A 16,898-nucleotide genomic window follows, 5' to 3' on the forward strand; every position below is an offset into this window, starting at 1 on the left:
GGCCAGTCTCTGGAAATCCTCTATCTGTTCAAGGAGGTACCCTCAGAATTATTTTTATTTGTTTTTTTTTTTTTTCTTTTTTGCGGTACGTGGGCCTCTCACTGTTGTGGCCTCTCCCATTGCGGAGCACAGGCTCCGGACGTGCAGGCCCAGCAGCCATGGCTCACGGGCCCAGCCGCTCCGCGGCATGTGGGATCTTCCCGGACCGGGGCACGAACCCGTGTCCCCTGCATCAGCAGGCAGACTCTCAGCCACTGCGCCACCAGGGAAGCCCAGAATTATGTTTATTTCACAGTAAAATAAATTTGGACCCATTGTCCACTGGCATCCTTTAACCTAAATGAATGTTAACGCATGAGCACAAAAGAGTAATTCAAGATCTACAGATCAAAGAAATTTGGGAAATATTTATTGAAGTCTCATCATCTGCAAAGTCCTGGACTCTGCCAATCTTACAGCTTCAGCTCCCAGAGAAACCCATCAGGTATTCATCAGTACTACCGAAGTCCAAACTACTTGCTAATTCCCAAAAAAACTATCCCCTCATTTTTTTTTCAGGCTGTTTCTTCCCATTGGAAGCCTCTCTTGCCTGTGAAAAGTCTAGGCCTCACTAAAACAAAACCTATTCTATGGACCGCTCCACAGGAATTAGCCCATCAATAATAATAGCCATAATAATATTGATAATATTTATCAATTCTGCCAGGCTATATACTTTACACGGATAATCTTATTTAATCCATACAAACTACCCTGTGAGGCGGGTACTATCGTTATTTCCATTTGACAGATGGAAAAAAGTGAAGCCAAGAAAATTAAACTACTTGCCCAAAGTCCCAACGCTAATAATAACGGAGCTGGGATATGACCTCCGGGCACTTGAACTTCAGAGACTAAATTCTTCACCAATACCCTAAACGCTTCCTTCCTTCTGGTACCTATCTCAAAATTCCTCTTATTATTGCAAGCTGTGTACATACCCGTCTCAGTCCCATCTCCTTCCCTGAATTATAAATTCCTCAAATGCAAAAACCACATCTTACTCATTGTTCCCCTACCCAGCGCACAAGAAATAGAACACAAGGAAGAAAAGATTGTGCAGTAAGTGAATGAAGGGAGGAACGTTTCCGTTTGACTACTGGATTGTGAATGCAACTTTCAGAATCTAGTTCTAAACTACGAAGTGGTATCCCTTTTCGATCGCCAGAAATGATTCTCGGGTCGGCCAAAGATGTCTCAGCTGTCCTCTGAACAATTTTCACGGTTGCACCAATGAGCCATGACGTTCAATGAACGACACGAGCCAGGATTTACCAACTGCCAGATTCTGGGTGCGAGCCCAAGTGGCATCCAAGACATGATGCTTGTTTCAACTTCCTCTCCCTGGGGGCCCAGTCCAGGCAGGGAGCAGATGACAGCAGGCGACCTGCCTGGGCTGACTAGGGAGATGAAGTCGGGTGGCATTCAGGGGGGCAGGAGGAAGAAAACACGAGCCCAGAAAGAAAACTTAGATCGGGCTGTAAAACCTCAATGGCTGTGGAATTTGGGGGAGAAAAGAACAGCAAGGGACTTCCCTGGTGGCACAGTGGTTGGGAGTCCGCCTGCCGATGCAGGGGACGCGGGTTTGTGCCCCGGTCTGGGAAGATCCCACATGCCGCGGAGCGGCTGGGCCCGTGAGCCATGGCCGCTGAGCCTGCGCGTCCGGAGCCTGTGCTCCGCAACCACAACAGTGAGAGGCCCGCGTACCGCAAAAAAAAAAAAAAGAAAGAAAAGAACAGCAAGCCGAGCTAGCATTCCTGGAATGGAGAACTGGAGAAATGGTCCCGTGGGGTCAAACCACAAGGCAGCCTGGAAGAATGTTCCAGGTCATTTCAATTCAGATGACCTTTACTAAACAGCTACAGAGGGACAGTCCTGGGGTCTGGGGAGCAGCCCTTTAAAGGTGAATTAAAACATACTGTGTCTTCAAGAAGAAACCCATTAGTCTAGCAGGGAGCCCCAGATTAAGCCAACCCACAGTGATACAAGGTGGATCTTGATAAGGCTTCTAATAAGGCATAAAGAAAAAGCAGAGATGGTAGATAACATCATTAGTTCAGAATGAGGACTTCTGGACGGGGAACACTTCACGCAGGTGGCATCTGTCTGGGTCTTGAAGGATCAATAGGAGTTTGATTGGCAGGTACAGCTGAAGTTTCTGATGGTCTGATCAGATCCCCTTTATGTTGGGCCAGTATAGTCATCCCTGTGCTGTGTGTATAGGCTGCTAATGAATGTCCACATCCCTGCCTGCACCCCTGGACAGTCTCTCTCCCTCGTCTGCTGTATAGGTGGTATACAGGTGAATATCAAATGCCCTGGTAGGAAGTCTGGATATTTACTATGCGGAATGCAAAGCCACTGTCGAGTTTTAGAGAAGGAGAGGGAAATTGGTGTCTAACTTGCCAAGTTTGAATGCTGAGACTTGGCCACTATTACCTAAGGAAGGGAGAAAAGAAAGACCTTGGGTTGGGCTCATCATTTAAAAAAACTGGTGGTCTGGGCAAACTCCAGGAAGGCTGGATCTAGGGTAGCGGCAAGGGGACCAGTAAACAGGTTGGATTCTTAAGGGTCAGCTGCGGAAACAGCAACATGCCTTGCAAACTAGTCAGTAAGGTGGCAGTAAGCTAAGGCCTTCACCACACACAGTGCAGAAAGGGTTGATCATAAACCACCCTTTTTCAGCCCAAACCCATACAGCCCTCCTAAGAGGGCTGGCACAGAAGGGCTCTGTTTGTCTCCATTTCACACCCTCGTACCAAATCCTCCCTTACTGCAGGACGGGTCATTCAGAAAGCTTCACACACAAAACTCATTGTCCCCTTTCTTCAAGGGACCCCTCATTTTATAATGAAAACACAGGGCAGAAATCACAATGTCAAGTCTCCTGCCATCTGATGGATGACACAGGTAAGAAAGGTCACAGCGGCTGAAGAGTCTCAGTCCTCCCCTGCCCTGTCACTCACACTGCTAACGCCACCCCTGTCACACCCACTAGCTCTGCCTGTCATTTACTCTGCGAGGCGCTGTGCTGATCCTACAACCCCAATTCCACACATTCAATACATCTTATCATCCCAGCTCCAGATGGGACAACTGAGGCTCACAGAAAGTAAATCGACTGTTCAGTGGGTCAGGACACAAACACAGGGCAAACTGTTCCACAGCCCATCGACTTTCCACCTCCTCACTGCTATGCCAACTTACTAATTTTACATGGAGGACACATTGATCCCTTAAACCCCAAGGGCTCATCTCTTTAAAACTCAGCTCAAGGTTCACTCCTTCTATTAAGTCTTTAGCCCAAGTGAATGACACCTTTCTCTTCATCCTCCCTGTGCACTTGTGTCCAGACCATAATCGTACTACCTGTATACTTGAGGCATTTATTCATTTACTATAACTCTCCTGAGTCTCTTCCCTATGAGACTGTAATGGCACGGGTCAGACCCAGCCACGTCTTTTATATCCCCAGAGCCTAGCACAGTGGCTGATATGAGTAAATGATAAGAAGATTTATACACTTAAAAATCCACCAAGTTCTGCTGATGTAACAAAATTTACATTTGCTAAAATGTCAGATGGCTTGGGGTCTACTCCTAGCCCTGGGCATATAGCAGTCAAGTGATCCTGGGAAAATATGCAACATCCCCAGATCCGCGGATCATTAGAAAATGAGTTTACTGGGTTAGAAACTCTCTGGTAGTTACAAAGATCCTTTCCAATCTATAGTCGATATACACATCTATGTTAAAACAAAACAGTCCATATGTAATTCTCTAGCAGCTCTCTTAAATGTGTGAAATATTCATGGAGTAAGGAAGCATTTATCCAGGCAATTTTAAAAAATGGTCTTGCTTAAACCTTTAATGCAAACATAATATTCTGCCCTGAACCATCCACATTTAAACTACGAATACCCCAACATGCCACTGTAACTGCTTTGCAGATATAGCTCTCTTACTCCATCTTTATTCAAAGGTAGAGGTAGAAAATTCTCCGTTGCTCTTAATGTTCTAATACTAAAGTAGAAACTGTCTTCTCTCAAGTTACATTGGTTGAATACAGGTAACGACAACATTGAAATATTCACTAGAAACGTACCTTCTTTATGGCAACCAATCCCTAAACAGCCCCCAAAGTAAGGCTTCCTATTTCTGAAGAACCAAGGGATCTGCTGTACTTGGGTTTTCTTTTTCTCCTGTTTCCAGAGTATCATCCTATGCCCAGAATATTCTCTTTCCTGGAAGATCACCTCCTTGTCATCCGAAAATTCTGCCAAGATTTATGACCAACAGGGAAAATAGATTGAATGTGTAGAAGAGTTCTTATAAAATAAGAAAGATAGAGCCACAATAATAGAAAATTAGGCAAAGGACATCAGGAGGTCCTTCGCAAAAGAAAAAAAATGCATATGGTCAATAAATATAGGAAAAGATTTGCAATTTCACTAGTAATCACAGACGTACAAATTAAAGCAAGGGAACTTTTTCAGTCTAACCAACAGGCAAGAAATTTTTTTGCTTAAGCTAAACTACCTGATACCAGCAAGGGTCGGGGTAAACAGAAATTTATAAACTGCTGGAAAGAAAGTGAATCGGGAGGTCATTTGTGGAGAAATAGCCAAGGAGGTGCATAAAAAAATGGCTCTGTTTATTATAATCCCAGCATCGATTATAGCAATGCATACCTCAAATAACCAGATGACCGACAATAAGTACTTTGATAAATTCTAGTTCATCTATGCCAAGGAATACTACATAGCCACATACCAAAAAACAGCTTATAGATGTATATTTAATAGAATGGAAAAATATCTATGGTAGACTGTTGGGTCAAAGAAGCTAGGAAGCAGTGATGAGATTCTTGCAAAAGAAAGTACTCGTGTGCACGAGCCCACGTACAGTGTATGTATCCGCATATGGGCACACGGGTCACAATCAACAGGAATATCTGAGTGATAAAATGACGTGATTTTTATTTTTACTGTTGATATTTACTACATGTGTAATAACATTTGGTTTCTAATTTGCCTTGTGAAATAGCCTCTCATGGGCCAGTAACTGGATAGCTAGGGTGTGATATCCCCATCTCCTTGGACAGTCAGCTGGTTCTTCAGGCCTCATTTTCCCAGTGTCATTCCTGCTCTGGTTGCAGGGAAACCAATGCTGAAGCTCCAGCAGCTCCAGCCAGCAAACCTCACCAAGCTACATGGCCTCACCTCCACTGTCTGTTGCCTAGCTGATTGTCTCATTAAACTGGCTTCTTAGTTCCAATTGCATTTCTCAGAAACTGTCTTCATTTTTGTATAAGGGAGATGTAATAGATCTAAGAGAGATGGGGAGGGGGCATTGTTTTTATTAGTTGATCTTCCCCCAATTCTACCTTTAACTACAGGAAATGAAATGGGTACAGGGAATAGAATGCCCCCAAGGCCGTATGTGGTCCTGGCACTGAGTTACTTTTAACTGTTCTCTTTCTACTCTTCAGAGCTATTGATTTGGTATTTCTTCCCCACCTGATAAAGGTGAAGAAGTGAAAATTCAATAGATGACAGCTTTGCCTTGCTACAGCTACTGTGCACCTAAGACTCTACTTAGAAACGACACACAGGATAGGTTTTAAGACAGAACCGATCCACGACTTTTCAGTTGGAAAAATTCAGATCATGGTTGGAATGCCTCCCAAGGAAGAACGCACATATGAAAAGAACCGGCAATTTTTATTACTGATACTGTTTTTGTTTTTAAACCTGCTCCCCCTAATTCAAAGTACAACAATTATTATTGATTGTTTTAATGACAAAGATAACAAAACCAGCAATGATATCACCATTCTCTGGGCCAGGCCTATGGGCAGGGCTCTAAAACAGATTATCTCGTTTATTGTCCCCACTTGATTGATAAGGAAACCGAGGCGTGGAGAGGTCACGATGAGGCATGTTGGCAAAGTGAGACATGGATGCCAGCGGTCCCAATCCCTGTATTTCACCTTTCCTCAATCAAATCATCACCCTCCCTCTGGGAGCTCCGATAGCCCTTGGAGACCCTGGAGATTTTCCCAAGCTGGACTCCATGGCTTCCCCTCAGAGGCCATTTGGACAGAGGGGGCCACGTTTAATGGATCTGGGGGACCCCATCCTCCTCTCTTAGATGTTGGACTTTCCCAGAAGATTCCAGCATCACAGAATATTTGGCAAGTGTCAGTCGATGTATAAGATTCCCATGTCATGTCTGATGAAACTGTAATCGAATATTAAAAAGTGTGACTGGGGTTTAGAGGGAGCCCAGTTTAATCTGGACCTGTTTGCGAGGCACATGTTTTTTTGTGTTTTTGTTTTTTTTGTGGTACATGGGCCTCTCACTGCCGTGGCCTCTCCCGCCGCGGAGCACAGGCTCCGGACGCGCAGGCCCAGCAGCCATGGCTCACAGGCCCAACCGCTCCGCGGCATGTGGGATCTTCCCGGACCGGGGCACGAACCCACGTCCCCTGCATCGGCAGGCGGACTCTCAACCACTGCGCCACCAGGGAAGCCAGCGAGGCACATTTAAGTCGCCTCTCTCTGTTTCCCCTTTGGCATTAAAGTGCAAGTAATGATTTTTTTACTTGACATCAGTGCTCTGAGCAAGAACCAGTAAAAGGGAATGCAAAACACAAGAACACAGGAATGCCTTACAGAAGTGCTGTGCGGTGCTCAATCCCAGCACCCTCAGTGCCCCCTGGGGACCGTGCCTGAAGCCGGTCACAGAGGAGGTTGGTATAGACAGGCCAGGGCCTGCAGAGACACAACCAGGAACCCAAAGAACCCACAGGAGCCGGCATGTAACTTGGAATCATAAGGGAAGCAGACGAAAAGCTTCGTCAACAAAAACAGCCAAGCCCTGGCACGAGGACCAGAAGCAGGCCTGCAGCTTGTCTCAGCAAACAGGCATCGATCCAGGGGAGGGTGGGAGGCCTAGGGCTTTTTAATTATTAATGTCTTGTGTTCCCATGTGGACTCCGCCATTGGCCCTTAGGCCACCTGGCATGGTCCTGAGGGAGTTTCCCTCCTCCTCTTTGGGGAAAGTGAAACTTATATTGGGGAATAAAAAAGAGTTGACTCCTGGTCCCTCCTTGAGAATGCTTCCTTCTTCTACATTGCTTTTCACGGAGGACACAGTGGATGCCTCTGAAGCCAATTTCAGGACGTTTATGGGACGTATTTTTCAGAAGTACACACAAGCCAAGCACTGTTATAAAGGAACCTCCTAAGCTTTAAGCAGAGATCTGTTCGGTCTTGTTTAAAAGGACCATAATAAGTGATTAATTCCCCTTAGGATGTGCAGGAGAGGAAAAGGCAGACATGATTATACACACAATGCACATAAACTAGGAAATAAGCCACTCATAATGGGTAAATACACTTGCATGCCAGCGATAGAGGGGTAAAATGTTATGCATTCAGTGGCCTAAAGATCTCACAGTTAGTTCAGGGTTTAAACAGATAAATTATACTTGATATTTTTCCAGAGTCACCCTTTTCTCTCATTCGATTTCTTGTGAGATAATGTTTATAGGAAAAATACACAACTGCACCTTATAATTTTCAACAATCAGCTACTACGAGTTAAACTCCATCACCTCTATTTAGAAGGGAACGCTTCTCCCTTCAGCGCTGGCACAGTCAATTGTCTTAGGAAAGCACAAATCATCACTAAGTTCTGAAACTTTCTGGAAGGTGATGACACGTTTACCACAAACCTCCACATGATGTTTTCAGGATCCTCCACGAAGCAGTGTTAAGGTTCCCAGGTAGGTGTGTCCTGATCATTAACTTCAATTGCATGTTGCCTTCTATGTGAGAAGTACTGCCCAAAGATCATGATCAATAGAAAAGGAGTGAGCGTCCCCATTCTTAAGGAGCACAAAGTCCACTGGGAGAGACAAGATGAACCAGCAAGAACACAACCCCTACTGGAACCATAAAAGCAAGTAATTACGTCTGAGTAATTAGCCTAAGTTGTGCTAGGAAGGCAGAAATTATCTTCGTTTCACTTCGGAGGGTAACCAGAGTCCCCATTCCTCCCTTCCTGGGCCTCTCATTTGAAGAGGACTTTTCCCAGCTGCCCTCAATAGAACAAACAATTGGAGGCTGTTTCTCTGTCCCCTGTGATGTTTGAGGGAACACCTACACCCTCTGCTTCCCTGTAATCAATCAGCCAGCACTCTAAGATCCTGGGGAACCGTGTGTTTTATCAGATCCGACCTGCTGCCAAAAAGGATTTAAGGTAGCTTACGACAAAAACTCAGACGCCCAGGGCGTTTTTTAAAAAAGAAAAGAATAAAAAGAGATATCTAAGTATGTATATGGTAAGAGGAGAAAGAAGAGAAAGATGCCCTGAACTAGTGACAAATGGGTTGGTTTTTCTGGGAAGCACCAAATTTGGTTGAAAGCATTCTGGCAGCCACGGTGGGGTGGGGAAAAAAAATCATTCCACTTTTCCTTGCCTAAAAAACAGAAGCTATAACAGTTTATGAGAGGCAACTTTGGTTAACCTTAAATGACAGAGAACAAAGTCAACAAATGTCCACGTCGCTCAAGCAGCAGCTTTGAATTCCTACCTTTTCGGATCGTGGACTCCAGTGAGAATCTAAGGAAAGTTCTAGACTCCTTCCCCACAGAAGCTCATAATCATATGATTTTTCATATACTCTCAGGGTTCCAGGGACATAGACTGAATACTTGCTATGGGAGTTCTCTAACACTTAAATTCACGTAAGAAATGCTCAATATTTATTCTTCACTGAATGCATAAAAGGGCCCTTGAAGCCAGACATGTTGAAGTAACCCTGTGATAAATGTTTTCTTCCACCTGCCATGTCTAGCCAACAATAGTTTATAACGATAAATCAGAATCGTTCTGCTTGAAAGGAGCCTTAGTAAAACCCGAATAATTGGTCTTGATCTTGTTTTTCCCCCTTCTTTATCTTGGGACCTGCTTGCACTCATATGCTGAGATGTTTTTCCTGTTTAATCTACTTATGTTTTTGAGTTGCTGGTTTTGAATTCTTGGCTCCCACATATTCTGCATCTTAAATTCTCCTAATTTACTGTGTAATTAAAACACCCATGCACATTTGTTCTCAATTAATAGAGACAAATTATTCCCCAGTGGAAGACAACACCACTACAACTTGGAACTGGAAGAGCAGATACGCCTGAATTTTAAACACTGTCTAACGACACTAATATACTTTGTTGAGTGTTTAAGAGATAGGTTAGTGTATCCTTGGGAGATAAAGATCCCAAACTCTCATTCTCACCCAGAAGGAGATGATTCTGCAAATTCCCAATCAATTTCCCAATTCATATTATCTTAAATGTCAGCAATTTATATATAAGACCATCCTCAGAAGAAAGAGAAAATTAATCTGGATGAAAGAGAAGTTAGTCGGGCCTGGTTGAACAATATTTAGGTTGAATAACAAATATCCATTTGAAGTCAGCAGATCCATCATAAGTCTACACACTTACAGCTTTAGAAATATTTGACAGCACCTGAAAAATCACAGTGACCCAAAGAGACAGCTGACATATTTATAACTTGAGGGTAAATCTAATGTCAGTACCTGTTTTTTTTAAATTGTATATGTATTTTATACATATATATATACTTGGTATATATGCACTATATATATATAGATAGATAGATATATGAATGACAGAATTATCAAGGTAGAAAAACCTGAAAATTTGGAAATTATTCTCTTGGGCTTGCTTATGAGTCATTTGTGAAAAAAATTACAAAATAAATGGATTGAGATTAAACTATTTTATACATAAGTAATAACACCATAGAAAGTGCCCAATAATATAAAATTCATGCTAGGTTATATGGTAAGGATTTCAACCTGGTAAGAAAGAATTCTTTACTAATTAAGACTTTGGGGGGATTTTAGAAAAGAGAAGAAGTAGCAGTAACAGTCACTTATTCTTGAGGATCTGCTGATCTGAGAAACTGTGTTAAGTACTGTACTTAAAATACGTCTTTAAGTCCAACCAACATCACAATCCCAATGGGAAATAAAATTAGGTCCATTTTGTAGACAAGGTAACTGGGGTTCAGGGAAGGGAGACCAGATGGCACCTAAGTATCTTTCTAAAATTACTACCAAGGAAATCTCTAATAGGCTCGCCATACACTCTACATGTCCTTGGAGAGGCCACAGACCTTCCAACCAGCAGGTCATTCACATCCCTGGTTCTAAGCCCACTGGTTGTAAAAGGCCAAATGGGGATTTACACCAAGGACTTTGTTCAGGGTTCAATACACTTTAATTACATCAGATAATGCCTGCTGTTCCCATTTTTCCCAGAAATGGGGGTATGAGTCCAATTCCTGTTTATTTAAGCTCCTGTCTCAATGAGCCTTCACTGTGTCAAAACATCACAACACAACAGCTAAACGCAAGTGGCCACAATAGGAACAAAACTGGCTGGTGCCAGCAGCACGTCTCAAGCCTGAATTGTCCCTTTGAAGCTTACATCAGCTTAACCTGATAGAACCAGGGATGAGCACACTGGAGTTAGGAAATGGTTTGAAAAGACAGACACGGAAAAAGGCAACAACAACAACAACAACAACAAATCAGTATATTGGAACATTAAATGGATGGCCTATGAATTGTGCTCAAAGATAACATACAAATTCACCTTGACTGTTTTAGTAGAAACCATCCCAGAGCTTTTAACCAGACAGGAGCACAGCCTTTCTCGTATGTTTAATAGGAGAGTTTTACTGGCTCTTTCCACTGTATCCATGGAGAAACAAAAATGGAAGATGAAAAGATGTGGGTTTTTTTTAACTTTTAAACAAAGGGGGCAATTGTATTTTGGGGGAGAAATCGAACTTTAGACCTTAATTAAGGGTCAATTAAATCAACATCAGAAATAATAGTATCAGTACACATAAAAAGATGACCCCTAGTTTAAAAAATCTAATCTTATTTGAAATTATTTCCCTCTGGAAACCCTTCCTGAGGGTTAAGCAGTCCCTCTGTAAAGGCGAAAAGCAGAAGAGGTAACATTTTAGAGTATCATTAATGACCGATCGTTTTAAGGGAAGAACCGCAATGCCTTGGCAACCACGAGTCCACAGGAATGGAAATCTTTCTAAAATGATTTGCATGTTTCCCTCCTTACACAGCCCTCCCTCACAGTCACTCTTCCATATGTTACACAAAGCCAATTTAAAATGTTTAGTGTCTGTAGGCAAACTGATAACAGTGCCGTGGGCCTCTGGTTTCTGTGTTTTTCTCAAAAGAAATTTCATCCTTTGTGATTCAGTAACCTAGCACCTACTGTGACATGTACGTTGGATTGATTCTTTTATTCTTTTGTTCATTCATTCATAGGCACTAGACCCTTGGAATACAGAGAAGAATGGGCCAGGGCGCTGCCCTCACGGGGGATACCTACTGCCTATGGAAAAAAGACATGCAGCAAAAACCCGTGGAATGATGACTGTAAGAGACATGTGCAAATGGCAACCCGCAAGCCATTCTTCTGCCTACTCCTGATTTCTTTCACTTATGCTCTTTATATAGACCACTTCCTCTGCTGACAGTGCACTTAGTGGATGACTAGGGTCTACATCAGAGATCTCCCAATTACAGCCCAGGGCCTGTCTTGGAACAGCCTGCAAGCTAAGAATGATTTTCATGTTTTTTAAATGGTTGGGGGAAACAAAAATAAGAAGAAGAATATAGGAAATTCAAATTTCAGTGTTCAGAAATAGTTTTATTGGAACACAGCCATGCTCCTTCGTTTAAGTATTTTCGGTGGCCATTTTCATGCAGCAAGGGCAGAATTGAAAGAGTTATGACAGAAAACATTTGGCCCACAAGACCAAACATATTTACTACGTGGCTTATTAAAGAAAAAAGTTTGCTGACCCCTGATTTGGATGGTTTGGACCTTATCTAAGATAAGAGTAAATTAAATCAATATCAGAAATTATTAGTTTAATTATTGAACTCATAAAAGTGGGACTCGTAGTGGCTTCTGATGGAGCGTATTTGGTAACCATCCTAGAACAAATATCCCCCCTAAGTCAATCTTAAATAACGCTTTGAAAAAAAAATACCCATCACCACATTTGGTCTTGGTGAAGTAGCACGAGCATTAGTTGTATAGATTATAAAATATGAGATACGAAAATGTTATTTGAATACAAAATTAGTGTCATATTACCTTTACAATATAGTTGGTTCACACCTGCAGCACCTAATCAGCAAACATTTACAGAATAAGTACTTCATTCCAGATACTCCGCTAAAGAGTAAGGATAGAAGATGAGGTTGACACAGTTCCTTAAAGGAATTTATAATTTATCAGGAAAACAAAGCCAACGCAAAAAAAATGTGGGTGAGAAGATGCTGTACAATAAAGCCTCAGGATCCTTTTCCCTCATTTCAATTCTGCATTGGCTGAGATCTTCCTTGGTGGTCCAGCGGTAAAGAGTCCGCCTTACAACACAGGGGACGCGGGTTCGATCCCTGGTCAGGGAACTAAGGTCCCACCTGCCGCGGGTAACTAAGCCTGCACGCCACAACTACTAAGTTTGTGCGCCTCAACTAGAGCCCACGTGCCGCAAACGATGGAGCCCACATGCTCTAGGAACCCGCGGGCCACAACTACAGAGCCCACGTGCCTGGAGCCTGCACGCCACAACGAAAGACCCCACGTGCTCCAACTAAGACCCAACGCAGCCAAAAATAAAGAAAATAAATCAATCTTTAAAAAAATTCTGCATTGGCTGAAATGAGGTAAGCCACCAAAGACAGATCTGTCTGCACCAAAGAGGTTCATCAATTTTACAGTAATATAAAGGTTATCCCTCAGCTGACATATCACAAGCCATATTTAGTAAATGACTGAATAACACAGTTAGAAAACCAAGGATGTAATCGCTTTTAATTCTGGCAAGGATGTGTGTATTTTAATTAATTTGCCTTTCTTCTTGTCACTCACTTTTCCCACTGTGTCCCAAATAACAATTCCTTCTTGTTTCCCAGGACATCCAAGGATTTGTAGACTATGATCTTATACTGAGTTGTAACCCAGCTGGCCCTACAGCAGTCACTTAGCCCAGCTCTACAAATATATGTACTGCTGCTTTACTCCACCATCATAAAACCGTCCAACTAGCAAAACTGGGCCCGGGTCCCCAGATTATGGGGAGAAATGGTCATTCTGCTCCCATGATTCTGTGAAAGGTGTTTTCCAGTGCTGTGAACCCCCCAAAAACTTACAACCTAATCACTGCCCTGGGTTCCCAGCTGCCTGCTCTCTCTAGCTCCTCCTGGCTGAAATCCATCCGGTGGCCCATACGTCTGGTGACAATGGATCCTGAAAGCCCCGAACGCTCACGGTTCAATGTGACAAATGACCAGCCCCAAACGATGCAGATGAAGGATGTCTTTGCTTCCAGTTCAGACTGTAGCTCGTTATGCAGCCACGTAGGGGGTCATTCCCTGCACTGGTTTATCACCATTTTTTAATTCAACATGTATTACAACACTGATGGACTGTAATGCTTTCATTATTGTAATAATAACAGCTACCACTCATTGTATGTTTATTTTGTGACTGGACCTCTCTTAGGTGCTTTATAGTATTAACTCATTTGAGTCTCATAATCATCCCATTAAGGACCACTGTTGTCCTCATTTTACAACTGAGGAAACTGAGGCTGAGGTTGGCATCTTCATTATCACCCCAACATCCATTTCGGGCCTCCATCCTCCTTTCTAGAAGAATTCCCACTGTGTATCTACTCTTATCCCCAGGCCATTTGCTTTGGGGGAGACTAATCAGCTCCAGCTCTGATTCCCCTCAGAGGATGGCTCACGGCTGGGTTAGCCTGTCACGACACTGCTCTTCTGCTCTCCAGTGACGGAAGTCTTTTAAGGGGCTCCCGGAATGGTCTCCTTGCTCCTAAGAGGAGAACCAAGGAGGAAACTTCCAGAAGTTGCCACGTCCTGATGAGAATCAGCTTGTGACCAAAACAGGTGTGCTGAGATGGCAACATGGAAAAATGTCAAGTACCTAGAATCCTAGAACATGCCTGAGCCACAGAATGAACTGCACTTCCTGTTAGGGAGACTGATATCCATCCTCGCCAAATGACACAGACAATGAACAGACCAGAGGGTCAAACGCAGGACTGAATCTGGAGCCTTACTTTAAACCCCACCACAGTGCTCATCGGGGTTATAATTCAAAGCTCCATCACCATTCTGCACACTCCCTGCATCTGGGAACTACTGAAAACAAATGTGCTACCAATAGCATACCGCTGCTAATTCAGAAGCACATCATGATAATGTTAGAATATCTGCTGTTTACAGATAATCTGATGATGCTACAGAAAAAGGTCCCAAAATGACAAGCATGGATTTTTTTAAATAGCAAAACAGAGAGTAAAAATAGTATTTCCTTACTACTGCTGAAAGACCCCAACTACCATCCCATGAGCGGGCACAAGGGATTGCAAGGAAGTATTTTAAGACAGAGAAAAGGGTTACCTTTGCTTTCTCACCTTCAGATTCTAAAGTGGGAGGCAACTGCATTCCAAGCTAGGGTTCCTTACCAATGGGCATCAATATACACGTATACAGAGAAAGAGAAGAGAGAAAGAAGACGGTCAGGGGGCAGAAATACACTGAAGAGCTGGCTCACAATACCTGCCTCCCTGGGGTGGGCACCATTGGCTGAGAATTGGAAACTGTTGGCCAAATTTAACCCTACAACCAACACAATTTCCACCCCGGCGAAGGAAGTGGCAAGTTTGAAGCACGCTGTTTCCCTTTTCCCAGGCTGTAACAACACAGTCATAATTTGCGTTTTAACTTTCAACCACCTGACAGTTCTGGAAAAGCAGTTCTCCCCGCTTTGTGTCTTGGCGACAACACTGTGTTAACAGTCACAAAGACTTATACCCAGAGTACAGAGTACGAAAAGCAGAAGATCCCAGGCGTGCATGTCTTAAGAGTACTCTGCATCACCTCATTACTGCTAAGATGCCAGGATGAAAGCGGAGGAACTGGTTAAATCCATTACTTCTGAAAAAATTGCAAACTCTTCAACCAACAACATAGTGGCACTAAATTAAATCGACGCCAGGGCCTCCTGATAAAAAGCCAGTAACTCCTTCAATGCCAATGAGTTCGCGCTGCCCCCTGCCCAGAAGAGAAAGGCTGCTCTTCCTCAGCTGCAGGCCTTTCCCTGCAGGGGCCTCACACGGTAGACAGACCTTGAACCTTGAAATGGGAAACGAGGTACCCTTGGCACAAGCTTGGCCCTGCCCTGCGGAAGTCACTTCCACTCACTTGGCTTTAGTTTCCTCCCCCAGGAGATGAGGGATCCAGTTCACTCTTACCAATCTGTGACTCTGGTATGGACCATTACCAAAGTTGTGGAATGAAAAATCCAGACTTTTATTGAAAGGGTAAAGGGGACAATTCTTAACAGCCGCCACGCAATGTCTTAATCAGGACTGTGTCTTACTGTAAAATTGTGCCTGCAGGGTCCTACTCTTATCTGCAAAGGATGGGGGACTTGACCTAGACAGGTATGTGCATGTGTGTTTAGGAATGAGGGGTGAGGGTGTTACAGAAATGCAGATTCCTCAAGGTCCCCCCAGGTAAGTCTTTAAGACAGCAAAGCCCTGCTTTGCTTATATACTCGCAGACATTTTAATGGCGCACTACAGAATTTCAGCAAATGTGAGAATATCTGTACTTCTTTTTAAAATTTTTAATGGAGGTTATGGGGTGGAGGGAGTGAAAAAAGTCCATTCTTTTCCTTCTCCTTTGCCCAGTCTTTAAAGAAGATAAAAATACTCATTTCCAGCTCAACATCAAAAGCATAACTGTGCAGTTCAAGATACTTAACTGTGTTTCTGTTGAAATGGGCTTCCTTAGAATAACGCCTTTAGATGCTGAAATGATCTTATCTTAACCGACTATTACAGTCAGCTCATTCTAAAAATAAGAACTAGTAAATGTGGAGCTCAGTGGTGATTTTGGAGAGCAGGGGAAGGAATTTTGTTAATTCCTTTAACAAAACCGACCACTACCTCAAGAGTTCCTGGTAACAAGTTTCTTAATAGATGCATTTCATATTCAAAAGTTTAGAGACATCAAAATGGGGACTAAGTTAAAGCAGAGGGGAGGCATCCCTCAAGCCTTTTCTCAAGTGAAAAGTTCTTTGTGAGCAATAGCCCAGGCTCATAGGAACGCATCCAGATTTTCAAGTACGCAGGAGAAGGAGTGGAGGAAAGTGAGAAGTAGTACTGGGGTGTGTGGATAGGGCTCAGGAAATGAAATACAGAGAGATGTCTTCACAGTTCTCTACATGACCCTAAACCTCCTACAAAGAACCTGACTTCCAAAAGGAACCAAACCTGTGTCAAGTGTGTGTCTCACACTTGAATTAAACACAGATCACTGGGCTTCCCTGGTGGTGCAGCGGTTGGGAGTCCGCCTGCCGATGCAGGGGACGGGGGTACGTTCATGCCCCGGTCCGGGAGGATCCCACATGCCGCGGAGCGGCTGGGCCCGTGAGCCATGGCCGCTGAGCCTGCGCGTCCGGAGCCTGTGCTCCGCAACGAGAGACGCCACAACAGTGAGAGGCCCGCGTACCGCAAAAAAATTAAAAAAACAAACAAAAAACACAGATCACTGCCCATCATCCCCAAGAGTTAGATAGTGGAGAAACATCGCTACCGAATCCACATAAGCCAAAACAAAACTCGGTCATCAAAATAGTTTCTGAATCAAATCTGGACTAACACTCATATTTCCTTGTATTTAAA

The 16,898-nt window shown here is 43.4% G+C and overlaps 1 protein-coding gene and 1 long non-coding RNA gene across 2 annotated transcripts in view; one reads left to right on the forward strand and one right to left on the reverse strand.

The window, feature by feature from the left end:
• The window catches only part of EXT1 (exostosin glycosyltransferase 1), a 292,828-nt gene that overhangs the window by 127,761 nt on the left and 148,169 nt on the right, over nucleotides 1-16,898 (reverse strand). The gene's annotated exons all lie outside the window — the stretch shown is intronic.
• On the forward strand, nucleotides 7,228-12,490 carry LOC113612603 (uncharacterized). Its single transcript, XR_003429891.1, has 2 exons — nucleotides 7,228-8,010; nucleotides 11,434-12,490. It is a non-coding gene; the product is annotated as an uncharacterized LOC113612603 (long non-coding RNA).

The sequence above is a fragment of the Aethalodelphis obliquidens genome, unplaced genomic scaffold (assembly GCF_003676395.1).
Source record: "Aethalodelphis obliquidens isolate GAN/ISIS:26980383/991018 unplaced genomic scaffold, ASM367639v1 scaffold79, whole genome shotgun sequence".
Lineage (NCBI taxonomy): Eukaryota > Metazoa > Chordata > Mammalia > Artiodactyla > Delphinidae > Aethalodelphis > Aethalodelphis obliquidens.